Source organism: Neodiprion pinetum, chromosome 7 (assembly GCF_021155775.2).
Source record: "Neodiprion pinetum isolate iyNeoPine1 chromosome 7, iyNeoPine1.2, whole genome shotgun sequence".
NCBI classification, from domain to species: Eukaryota; Metazoa; Arthropoda; class Insecta; order Hymenoptera; family Diprionidae; genus Neodiprion; species Neodiprion pinetum.
In genome coordinates this window covers 18806770-18819932 of record NC_060238.1, presented here as the reverse complement: position 1 = coordinate 18819932, position 13163 = coordinate 18806770, and the positions used below count along the sequence as shown (strand labels likewise).

At 58.6% G+C, this 13163-nt stretch overlaps 1 long non-coding RNA gene across 1 annotated transcript in view; it reads left to right on the top strand.

The window, feature by feature from the left end:
• The window catches only part of LOC138191329 (uncharacterized), a 71615-nt gene that overhangs the window by 46221 nt on the left and 12231 nt on the right, over positions 1-13163 (top strand). The gene's annotated exons all lie outside the window — the stretch shown is intronic.

The window sequence follows — 13163 nt, the reverse complement described above, 5'->3', positions numbered from 1 at the left end:
TCCCTAATTTCGACGTTCAAGGATGGTTTCAGGGTAGACACCTTGGTCTGGTCGCGTAGTACCCCTATTACCGCCGCCTTAAGGGCTTGCGCACCATTGGGGCCCTTCAGCTCCAATAGCATGTCGCCCTCCCTGGTCCTCCTGACGGCAGATATGTGGACCCCCATCTTTTCCGGGTCCACCTGACTCTTGACCTTCCTCAGGGCCTCCGCGTAGTTAGCCCCGCCCGCCGTCTTAATGAGGACCGCGTCCGGTCGAACCGGCTTCCTGGGCCTCCGCTTCCCCTCTTTCGCGGGGGCCGCGGCTGCCTGCTTCGCTGGCGCAGCTGGTGGTGCTGGGGCGGCAGCCACTTTGGGGCGGCCCCGCCTCGCCACCAGGTTCCAGCCCTCTTGCTGTCCCTTTTCCTCTGGGCACAGCCGTTTCTCCGCTGCTCCCGCGGAGGGAGAGATTTCTTTCCTTTTGGAGGCCTTCCCCTCCGCTCCCACCGGCTTCGGCATTACTGTCTCAATCTTCTTTTCATGTTGCGGTTGACCCCGCACGGTCTGAGTGGCCTTGTTCACGGACGCCCGTGATTCCTTGGCCCCGGCCAGCTCCCCCTCCATTTTGGTCCAGGCTCGCTCCACCTGCCTTACGACGATGGCCGCCTTCGCCACATCCTTTTTGAGGGCGACGTGGGTGTTTTTGTGCGCCGACGCAAAGGCCCTCATGCCCTCGATGAGGGCAACCAGGGTCTTCATTTGCTCCCTTCCGCTAGCCTCCTGCGGGTTTCGCATTGCATCGGGGCAGCTCATCGTCTTGCCGCCCCCTTCATGGCTTTCGGGATTGCACCATTGGACGCGGTCGCGTCCACCTGCGTGTCCCCCCTCCTCGCCTCCAAGTCGATGAGGACAAGTGGCGTCTGAACGGGCGCCGGCTTCCTCATCTCAACCACCATGCTGGTGATCCGCTTGGGCGGTGGTGTCCGGTGGATACTGGTCCTTCTCGCGAAGGGGTCCACCTCGAATACTTCGCTCTCCGCTCCGTTTTTTTCATTTCCCTGCTTGTTTGTTTTAGAATGATCCATAGTTATTTGATTTAAGTCTTACGACGGTTCGGCCATCATGGCAGCTGCACCGCGGTGCAGCATCTGTCCCCGCCGGAAAGAACCCTAACCCCGTACTCGCACGGAAGCTGCTTTCAGCTTGTCGGGTGGTCAGCCCTATCCATGCGATCCCCCCCACCCCCCTTACCTCTTTAGGGTCTTCCGTCCGGGGGATTCCCCTGTCAATCCGAGCCAGGGTAGGCCCCCATTCGGGTAAGACCTTGCCGGAAATACCCTACCAGCTTCGGGTATGAGGAAATACTGACCAGGTAATCCTCCATACATGCGCCCGAGGCCCAAGATTCAATCCTCCGATTGGCTCCAGACAGCTGCAAGTAGCGGTTTTCCCACTTCAAACATGCGGGTTCCAAGGAAACCGCAGGAAAGGTACAGACATATTTTGCAGTCCTGGTCGGCGGATTACTAGTCCGACCTTGGCTAGTCTCGGAGGAATATCCTCAAAGGTCCCGACCACATCCCATTCAATCACTTCCATTCATCCCTCGCCATTCCCTCACCCACCCTCAGGAGGCTGGGCCGGTTGTGCTTAGTGTTGGTCGCTCGTCCAGTCTCGTCTTTGCCTAGGGACTTTGGAGCCCTAGTCATTGGGTCCACTGGATTCATTGCGACCGCCAAGCCCCTACACCACGACAAGGTGACAACCGGCGTAGGGGAGGGGAGGGGACCTTCTTTTTTTTTTTTTTTTTTTGTTCAGCGGCGAAGGGGAAATCTTCAAAAGACATCCGGTTGTTCTTGTGGATGTCATCGGATAGTGCCGGATTTTTACCGTCTAAAACCCCTCCGCCGCTCATCACCCAGGACGAGGCGGAACCGCTTTCGCATTACTTCACCTCGTCCCTGTGGCCGGCCTGTTTTCCTGGCCTCTCATTTTCTCCGTGGCCAGCTCGCCAGCCGGCGCGGAACATGCTCCTTGCCGGCCTGTCAAGGCTACGCCTCCCTCCCGTTGCTCATACCTACTCACTATTTATATTCAATTACTATACCTATTCTCTATGGCACTTACTACTTATCAAAGCAGTCACCCGCATGCTATTAATGTAGTCCTACGTGCTATTGGTTAACTCCCTATATTATGTGCCTAGCGTGTTAGTTAGCCTACAGAGCAGTTGAGCAATTGTTATTTATTATTGCTCTGCCCGTTCTACTTCACGTACGCACAGCGCGCGACCTACTGCCGGCGCGGAATTTGCTGACGCAAGGGTTTCGCGCCGGCTTGCCTGTACTGTTGCGTCTGCCCGTACTACTCTGCGTACACACGGTACGCGACCTACTGCCGGCGCGGAATTTGCTGACACAAGAGTTCCGCGCCGGCTCGTCTACACCTGCTCTGTAGTTAAAGCCCTGTCGCATATAAGTCGACCGTGTTTATCGTGCTACAGTAGCGTGAATACCCAGACCTACTAGTAATGTTAATTACTATTTACTATTTACACCTGTTTATCATCTAGTGTTAGTATTATTTACTAATTAAATGTAATTTCTACCTTGTCCTTACTATTTACTCGCGCTAACCTGCCGAGTCTTGCTGCTCACTGGAGTAAGCTGACTCAGCAAGGTCGTCAGCCCGCGCTTGATGTTTACAACTAGCTTTACGCTCGCCGCCAGTCGACGCCACTCAGGCCGTGACCCACTGCCGCCGGTATTTTGCTGGCGCAATAATTCCGGCGGCCTAGTCCCGCTTCGCCACACCGTTAATTGTCTGGTGTCCGGTGACCACTTATTCTTAGGTTACTTTCTGTTTAGTCTGTAACCTTTTTCACTCTATCACTTGGATATTCCTATTAATCTTAATCTACACATTCACCTGTTCGTGGGGGGGTGTCTTCGCGCACCTTGTCTAGAACACCCCCTCCATCCATCACCTTTCACCTCACTGTTTCCGCACCGCACTAGCATGTTTTGCGCGGTGCGGATGTGGTGTCCTCTTTGCACCGCCACGCCGGTTCTTGCCGCCTCCGCTGTCACCCTCCAGTTGGACTTGGTAACCCCGGTCTCCACAGTGGTGCGGTAGTGCGGGAACATACGCTTGTGCTCCGCCAAGCTGCCACACTGGCAGCTGGCGGTGAACACAGTTCGGTCCAGCACCACCGCGTCCCGCCAGGGGGGGTGCATTTTCAGCGGGCTGGTCGAGTTGACCAGCTGCTGGGTCCCCCCATACCGTCTCTTGAGGTAGAGGATGGCCCGGTTATTACCCAGGTAATTCACATCACCGTAGGTCATCCGGACCATCGCTCCCTCCTCCGCTGGCCTGGTAGCCGAAGGCCGGGGCTGCCCACATCGGAACTGCTTGGCGGCATGTTCGTGAGCCAGGCTTTCAACCCTTGCCCATTCTGTCGTGATGGCCCCGCTCGCCGGGGAGATTGCACTGCCCACTTCGTGCAGGTAGCCGCTGCTGAGGAAGCATACCGAGTGTGCGTATGGGATGTCACACACACAACCAGCCGCTCCCCCCCCCAGTCAGCCTAGCCACCGGTCTAACCGTCGGTCCGGGCACAGGTTCTCCCGTTTCTCCAGCTTGCCTCCTTGCTCTCTCCGCTGCTTCCTTTTCCCGGAGGACGTTGGTAATATACCGGGCAGCCGCCTCCCATTTAGCGTGGCTCTGTAGCATGGCACGAGCCATCTCGCATATATTGCCCACCCGGCCGACTGTCTCTCTCATGTCATTCCTTTGGGCCTCCCAGGCCGGGCACCGGAACCAGGTATGTTCCGGGTCGTCGCACTCCGCCGTACAGTGATGGCACCGCGCGTCCTCCTCCTTGCCGATCCTCTTCAGGTACGACCCGAAGCAGCCGTGGCCGGTGAGTCCCTGGGTCAGATGGTAATTCAGATGGCCATGCCTTCTGTCCAGCCAGGGTCCCAGCGTTGGTATGGCTTGCCTGGTCCACCCGCCTTTCTCGCCATCCCGCCACCTGGCATCCCATCTTTCGATCGTCGTCATTCTTTCCTCCCGTCTTATCGCGGCTCCCGCTGGGCCGCTTCGTCCGGTTTCCTCAGCCCCTCTGGCTGCAATTCTCCCCCTTTCTTCCGCCATGAGTCGGAGTGGAACCATTCCGGCTAGGACCATTGCCGCCTCGGTGGACACTGTACGGTAAGCTGTTATGACCCTCAGCGCGCAGGTCCTGGCGACCGCTTCCAGTCTGGCCTCGTTTCTTTTAACTCCGAGGGCCCCCTCCCATATCGGTGCCGCGTACAGTGCCACCGAGTACGCCACGCTCGCCAGGAGTTTCCTTCTGCCCGCGGACGGGCCTCCCAGGTTAGGCATTAGCCTGGATATAGCCGCTGTTACCGCTGTCGCTTTGTCCGCAGCCCTCCTAATGTGATCGGCGAAGTTGATTTTCGCATCAATCGTTATGCCGAGGTACTTGACGCTATTAGCCGGCTTTACCTCGTGGCCCTTCACCTTGATGGGGTTAATTCTTAAGGTGTGCCTCCTCATCAGTACGACTACCTCGGTCTTCCTCTCAGCCAGGTCCAGTCCCCTTGCTTGGAGCCAGTTCCACACGGAGGCCACCGCTTCATTAGTTGTCGCCTCCAGCATTTCAGCGCTCCGCGCCGTGACCACCAGGGCGATGTCGTCAGCGAAGCCAACGGCTGTAACCCCGGCAGGCAGGTCCATGCGGAGTAGGCCGTCGTAGGCAACGTTCTACAGAAGCGGGCCCAAGACCGAACCCTGTGGAACCCCCGCCGTGAGCCGGCGCGTTTTCTAACCGTCACTAGTGCGGTACACGAGCAGCCTGTTCCCCAGGTAGCTCGCGACCATATCTAGGAGGTACGCCGGTATGCTCTTCTTGTCCTCGAGCGCTTCCAGGATGGTATTGTGCCCCACCGCGTTAAAGGCGTTTTTGACGTCCAAAAGCGCCAGTAAGCAGGGGGCCGCAAACCGTCCCTTTCGCTCGTTCGCCTCCCGTGCTATTCTTACCACCTCGCCTATCGCTTGTGTGGTAGACCTACCCCGCCTGAACCCGTACTGTCTCTCAGCTAGTCCCCCTGCGTCGTGTAGCGCTGCGTCCAGCCTGGCATGGATCAGCCGCTCCATCAGCTTTCCCGTCGTGTCCAACAGGCTGATCGGCCGATATTTCTGCAGCCCATCTTCCTCTACTGGTCCCTTGGGCAGCAGTACCAGTTTTTGCCTCTTCCAGCTTTCGGGGAATTCCCGCTTGGTCAGGCATTCGTTAAAGGTTGCCAGCAGCAGCTCCGGGCTGTGCTCGACCACCACTGCCAGTGCCTCGTTCGGGATGCCATCCAGCCCTGGTGCTTTTCCCCTACCTAGCTTCTTGGCCGCTGATACCAGCTCCGCTACCGTGAAGGGTTCCGGCCTTCGCTCGTCCGGTGCCCGCTGGCTCTGCCACTCTGGCTCCACACGCGCTGGGAAGAGCTCCTCGAGCACGCGTTCTACAATCCCTGGGTCGTCCGGTTGGCGCAGCCCCCCCAGCCTTCTGGTCACGAGTCTATATCGGAGCCTCCACGGATCCTCGTCCACCAGTCTGACTAATTCCTCCCAACATTTCGCCTTGCTGGCCTTGATGTTGTCCCTGAGGGCCTTTTTTGCCTTCTTGTACCTCGCAGAACTGGCTTCCGTGTCCTCTCCCTTGGCCCTGGTTCTCTGCGCCTGTCTCCTCGCTTTGACGCATTCCCGTCGGCGCTGGGCGATATCATCTGTCCACCAGTGCACCGCGGTCCTGTCTCTGGGGGGTCTCTTTCTGGGCATCCCCTCATCGCATACCTTGGTGATGGTGGCAATCAGCTTGTCCACGTCGGTCCCACCGGTATTGATGTGGTCCTTCTGCCGCTCGAGGCAGCTCGTCATAGCCTGTCTGCGCAACTTCCTCGTATCCCATCCCCGATGTCCGGTGTCCTCGCTGTTTTGGTGCCTCGTATGCGTCGCTGCTGAGCTGGACCTCCACTTCATGTATATGTAGTGGTGGTCGCTCAGGCTCTCGTCGTCCAGAACTCTCCAATCCGTGACTTCTGGGACTGCGCTGGGGCTGGCTAATGTGATGTCAATTACTGACGCAGAGCCAGTGCTGTCCCTCTGCCAGGTTGGGGCACCGCCTACGTTTATGGGGGTCAGATCAAGCCGTGCCAAAAATTCAGCAACGGCTTGGCCCCTCTCGTCGAGCCTCGCGGACCCCCAGCTGGGCGACTTCGCATTGAAGTCCCCGGAGACTAAGGTCTTACCTCCTGCCGCCCTGACGCAGCTCTCCAGCTCGTCCAGCTGCGCCTCGAAGTCGACGGGCGCGACGTTGGGCGAGAAATAGCAGCTGAAGATGGTTAAGCCACTCGTTCTCGCCCAGACGAACCCCTCCCCTCTTCCCTCCAGCGTGAGGGTGCCCGGGAGGTTGTTTGTCGCCGCTATTGCCGCGTCCCTTCTCCGGTCTACCATCCAGTTCCCCTGCTTTCCCGCGCTGCTGGGTTCCGAGACAATTAATATCCCGGCCCCGTGTGCCGCAGCAGTCTGGGTCAGCAGGTCCTGGGCCGCACGGCTCCGGTTAAGGTTTACCTGGAGTATCACTACTCCAGGTCCGCCCCCGGGTCCCGTGGTGGCATGCCCCCTCACTCCTGGCATGTTGCGGTGGGGAACTCGAGCCTCCGCCCGAATGATACGCCGAGCGTGGTGGGGGAGAGCATTACTGCCGTGACCCCCGCCGTGCCCGTCTCCCGCGTGGCTGGTGCGTTGTTGCTCACCCTCCTGGTGCCCCTCCCTCCATGCCGGAACTTGGCTTTCTGCAGTTCATCCTTAAACGAACTGCAGCGGCCGCTCCCGGAAAAGTGGTCACCTCTCAGGCCCCGGTTCTTGCAGGTCAGGCACCTCGGACTAGACCCCTGGCACTCCTTCTCTTTGTGCCCCTCCGTGCCGCACTTCCTGCAGGCGTTACAGTTGTCGGGCCCGAGGCACTGCGCCGCGTGGTGCCCGTACCCCTGGCACCGGTGGCACCGATCTACCGCGACCCTCTCGCGAATCCGACAGACGGTCCACCCTATTCTGATCTTGGCTAGGGCTACCAGTTTCCGGGCAGTACGCTCTGGCATTTTGCACAGCGCGGTCTGTGTTCCCCGGAAACCCGGCCTTAGCCTTATCAATTCCGCCAGAGGGGCCCTCAGGGCTTCCGACAGGGCCGCCCTGACTTCCCCCTCCGTGGTTACTTCGTCCAGGTCTCTGACCTCGACGACCATGGACGGCTCCAGGGTCGAGACCTTCGCCTCTCCCCCCAGAACCCCCCTAACCGCCTCGATCAGGGCCCGGGCACCACTACCGCCTTTCAGTTCTAGGAGGACGTCACCCCCCCTAGTCCTTTTTACCGCCGTGATGTTGGCGCCGGTCTTCTCTGGGTTCACGCCCCCCTTGATCTTTTTCAGCACATCGGCGTAGTTGCTGCCGCCTGCTACTTTGATTAAGACCGCATCGGGGCGGACCGGCTTCCTTTTGTTCTCACCCCTAGGCTGGCCCTTCGGCTGGGCCACCGCTGGCGCCTTCTGGGATGGCTGTGGCAGCTGTGATGACTGGGGGGCAGTAGTAGCGGGTTTGGCCGGCCTCTTGGGGCGGCCTCTCCTCACCACCTTGCTCCAGGCTTCCTTGCTCCCCTCCTCCTTCTCTTCGGGGCGCGGTCGCTTTTCCGCCGCCCCGGCGGATGGCGAAATCTCCTTCCTCTTCGACGTCGCCACGTCCTGGGCAGTTGACTGCTGTCGCTGTTTTGATGGTTGCTGCGGTTCACTCGCAGTCTGGGTGGCCTTATCCCCTGCCACGCGTGGGGCCTTGGCCGCCGCCAGCTCCTCCTCCATTTTTTTCCAGGCTCTTTCGACCCGGCGGACGACGATAGCTGCCTTTGCAGTGTCCTCCTTCAGCGCCACGTTGGTGTTTTTATGAGCGAGGGCGAAATCCCTCATGCCCTCGAGGAGGACAATCAGGGACCTCAGGTAGTCCCTCTCGCTTTCCTCCGCGGCGCCGCTGGTGGCGCTGGGGCAACTCATTGTCCTAGCCCCTGCTTTGGACGTGACCTTGGGGATCGCTCCCTTCTGTCCAGTCGCGTCGGCCTTCGCCTCCTTCCTTGATGACTCTAGGTCGACGAGGACTAGCGGCGTCAGTATTGGCGCTGGCTCCCTCGTCTGCTTCTCCACCCTGGTGGTCCGCTTGGGCGGTGGTGGTGACCTACGGAGGCTGGTCCTTCTCGCGAAGGGGTCCACCTCAAATACTTCAAACTCCATTCCCTGATTTTGATTTTCCTGTTTGTTTGTTTGAAAAGAATCCATAGTTATAATATTTAAGTCTAACGACGGTTCGGCCATCATGGCAGCTGCACCGCGGTGCAGCATCTGTCCCCGCCGGAAAGAACCCTAGCCCCATACTCGCACGGAAGCTGCTTTCAGCTTGTCGGGTGGTCAGCCCTATCCATGCGATCCCCCCCTCCCCCCTTACCTCTTTAGGGTCTTCCGTCCGGGGGATTCCCCTGTCAATCCGAGCCAGGGTAGGCCCCCATTCGGGTAAGACCTTGCCGGAAATACCCTACCAGCTTCGGGTATGTGGAAATACTGACCAGGTAATCCTCCATACATGCGCCCGAAACCCAAGATTCAACCCTCCGATTGGCTCCAGCCAGCTGCAAATAGCGGTTTTCCCACTTCAAACCTGCGGATTCCTAGAACCCACAGGAAAGGTACAGACATTTTTTGCAGCCCTGGTCGGCGGATTACTAGTCCGGCCTTGGCTAGTCTCGGAGGAATATCCTCAGAGGTCTCGACCACATCCCATTCATTCGCTTCCCATTCATTCATCGCCATTTCCTCACCCAACCTCGGGAGGCTGGGCCGGTTGTGCTTGGTGGTAGTCGCTCATCTGGTCTCGCCTTTGCCCAGGGACTTTGAGGCCCTGGTCATTGGGTCCTCTAGATTCATTGCGACCGCCAAGCCCCCACACCACGACAAGGTGACAACCGACGTAGGGGAAGGGAGGGGACCTAACCTAACCTTTTTTTTTTTTTTTTTTTGTTCAGCGGCGAAGGGGAAATCTTCAAAAGACATCCGGTTGTTCTTGGATGTCATCGGATAGTGCCGGATTTTTACCGGCTAAAACCCCTCCGCCGCTCATCACCCAGGACGAGGCGGCACCGCTTTCGCATTCCTTCACCTCGTCCCTGTGGCCGGCCTGTTTTCCTGGCCTCTCATTCCCTCCGTGGCCAGCTCGCCAGCCGGCGCGGAGCATGCTCCTTGCCGGCCTGTCAAGGCTACGCCTCCCTTCCGTTCCTCGTACCTATTCGCTATTCGTATTTAATTACTATCCCTACTTTATGGTAATTACTTACTCACTACTTATGTAAGCAGTTACCCGCTTGCTACTCTTGCAGCGCGTGACCTACTGACGGCACGGAATTTGCTGACGCAAGTTTTCCGCACCGGCCCGCCTGCACTCGTCCCGCAATTAGTACTAATGTAGTCCTACATGTTATTGGTTAGTGTCATAACAATTATTTGCTACATGTTAGTTATTCCCTATATCATATGCCTAGCGTGTTAGTTATCCTACAGAGCAGTTGAGCAATTGTTGTTTATTATTGCTCCGCCCGTTCTACAGTACGTACAGTACGTGCACACAGTGCGCGACCTACTGCCGGCGCGGAATTTGCTGACGCAAGGGTTTCGCGCCGGCTTGCCTGCACTGTTGCGTCTGCCCGTACTACTCAGCGTACACACGGTACGCGGCCTACTGCCGGCGCGGAATTTGCTGACGCATGAGTTCCGCGCCGGCTCGTGTACACCTGCTCTGTGGTTAAAGCCCTGTCGCGTAAGTCGACCGTGTTTGTCGTGCTATAGTAGCGTGACTACCCATACCTACTAGTAATGTTAATTACTATTCACAATGTACACCTATTCTAGTGTTAGTATTATCTACTAATTAAATGTAATTTTTACATTGTCCTTACTATCTACTCGCGCTAGCCTGCCGAGTCTTGCTGCTCACCGGAGTTTGCTGACTCAGCAAGGTCGTCAGCCCGCGCTTGATTGTTTACCACTAGCTTTACGCTCGTCGCCAGTCGACGCCGCTCAGGCCGTGACCCACTGCCGCCGGTATTTTGCTGGCGCTATAATTCCGGCGGCCTAGTCCCGCTTCACCGCACCGTTAATTGCCTGGTGTCCGGTGACCGCTTATCACTTAGGTTACTCTCTGTTGAGTCCGTAACCTTTATCGCTTTGACACTTTGATTAACCTACACAGTATTCACCTGTTCGTGGGGGGGTGTCTTCGCGTACCTTGTCTTGTACACCCCCTCCAAGCGTCACTTTTCACTTCACTATTTCCGCACCGCACTAGCATGTTTTGCGCGGTGCGGATGTGGTGTCCCCTCTGCGCTGTGAGGCCGGTTCTTGCCGCCTCCACCGTCACCCTCCAGTCAGACTTGGTAGCCCCATTCTCCACGGTGGTGCGGAAGTGCGGGAACATACGCTCGTGTTCAGCCAGGCTGCCACACTGGCAGCTGGCGGTGAACACTGTTCCGTCCAGCACCACCGCGTCACGCCAGGGGGGGTGCATTTTCAGCGGGCTGGTCGAGTTGACCAGCTGCTGTACCCCCCCATATCGTCTTTTGAGGTAGAGGATGGCCCGGCTGTTACCCAGGTAATTCACATCACCGTAGGTCATCCGGACCATCGCTCCCTCCTCCGCTGGCCTGGTAGCCGGAGGCCGGGGCTCCCCTCGTCTGATCTGTTTGGCCGCATGGTCGGCCGCCAGGTCTTCCACCCTTCTGAAAGTGGCGTCGATACCACATTTCTCCGGGTGCCCTGTCTCGTGATCATTTCGGTCCCTCAAGTCCTTCAGCAGGCCGCCGCTGCGGAAGCACACCGTGTGTGCATATGATAGGTCACACGCGCACCCAGTAGCCCCCCCCCTCAGCCTGCCTACTGGTCTGGTCACCTGCCTGGCTTGTCGTCCGGGTTGGCCTCCTTGTCTTCTCGTCCTTTCGGCCTCTTCCTTTTCTCGCAGCACCCGGCCTATAAACTGGGTGGCCGCGTTCCACTTTTCCGGGCTCTCCAGGATCGCCTTGACCAATTCAGCGATGTCATCGACTTGCCCCGTGGCCTTCCTCATTTCCTCCCTGAGTTCGTCCCATGCCGGGCAGTGGAACCAGGTATGGTCTGCATCGTCGTTGGGGTTGCTGCAGTGATGGCACCTCGGTGTCACCTCCTTACCTATTCGCTTGAGGTACTCACCGAAGCATCCATGGCCCGTGAGGCCCTGGGTGAGGTGAAAGTCCATCTGGCCGAACCCTCTGTCCACCCAAGGTACCACTGAGGGTATGGCTTTCTTTGTCCATGCCCCGCTCTCCTCTTCCGACCATTCCTTGTCCCATTCGGCTATGGTCCTCTCCCTCACCTCTTTTCTAAGCCGGTTTCTTGCGGCCTTGCCCAGTCTTCCCTTGGCCTCCGCTGTCGAGATTGTTTTTCGCTCCTTCGCCAGGAGGTGGAGAGGGATCAGGCTGGCGAGCACCATCACGGCTGCTGTTGATACCGTGCGGTACCCGGAGACGACCCTGAGGGCACAAGTCCTTCCCGCCGCTGCTAGCCTCGCCCTGTTCCGGGCGATCTCGAGGGCGTCTGCCCACACCGGGGCGCCGTAGAGCGCCACGGAGTATGTGACGCTGGCCAGCAGCCTCCTCCTGGTGTAGGCCGGACCACCTACGTTGGGCATTAACCTCCCTATCATGCTTGCCACCCTCGTGGCCTTGTCCGCCGCGCTCCGGATATGGTCGGCAAAGTTCAGTTTGGCGTCGATAGTGACGCCAAGGTACTTGGCACTGGCTACCGGTTTAACCCTGTGCTCCTTGACTTTGATCGGGTTTACTTAGCTTGTGGCGCCGGGTGAGAACCACGATCTCGGTCTTTTGCTCCGCCAGGTCCAGGCCTCTGTCCGTCAGCCAGCTTCGGGCGGACTCGATGGCCTCCGTGGTCTTCCATTCCAGCAGCTCAGGGGTTCTTGCCGTTACCACAAGAGCCACATCGTCCGCGAAGCCGATCGCCTTCACTCCGTCGGGTAGGGTCATTCGGAGCAGGTCGTCGTACACGATGTTCCACAGTAGGGGGCCGAGGACGGACCCCTGTGGAACGCCAGCCGACAGGAGACGCTCCTTTTCTCCCTCGCTCGTGTGGTACAGAAGCCGCCTGTTCTCCAGGTAGCTCCCGACCAGCCGGAGGAGGTACGATGGTATGCCCTGTCTCCTTTCTATTGCCTCTAGGATGACGCCATGCCCCACCGCGTTGAAGGCGTTTCTGACATCCAGAAGTGCCATCAAGCAGGGGGTTGAGGAGCGGCCGCGCCTCCTGCTAGCTTCACTGGCAATCTCCACCACTTCCGTGATCGCCTGCACGGTCGACCTGCCCTTCCTGAAGCCATACTGGTTGTCTGCAAGTCCACCAGATGCATCCAGCGCCGCTTCCAACCTGGCGTAGATCAGCCGCTCGAGCAGTTTCCCGGCGGTGTCGATCAGGCTGATCGGCCGGTACTTCTGCGCTGTTCCCGCCTTCGTTTGGCCCTTAGGTAGTAGAACTAACCTTTGTCTCTTCCACTGGCTGTGGAAGGTACCGCTGGCTAGGCAGGCGTTGTAGCCCCTCAAGAAAAGTCCCGGGTCGATGTCGACCGCCACCATTATAGCCTCGTTGGGGATCCCATCGGGGCCAGGGGCTTTTCCCCTGCTGATCTTCCTAACGGCCTCGACCAGCTCCGCTTCCGTGAACGGTTGCGGCGGGTCCTCTGCGGGCTCTGCCCGGCTAGGCCTTTCGACATGGGCGTGGATTGGGAAGAGCTCGTCAAGGGCCCTTTCCACCACCTCTGGGTCGTCCGGTTGCCTGAAACCACCTAATTTCCGGGATACTAACTTATAAGGTAGCCCCCAGGGGTCCTCGTCGACCGTCCTGAGGAGCTCTTCCCAACATCTGGCTTTACTGGCCTTTATCTCGTCCCGAAGGGCCTTCCTTGCCGCTTTGTATGCGCCGGGTGCTGTGGTGGTTTCCCCTCTTGCCCTCTGCCGCTGCTCCTGCCTTCTGGCCCTGACACACTGGGATCTGAGGGACGCGA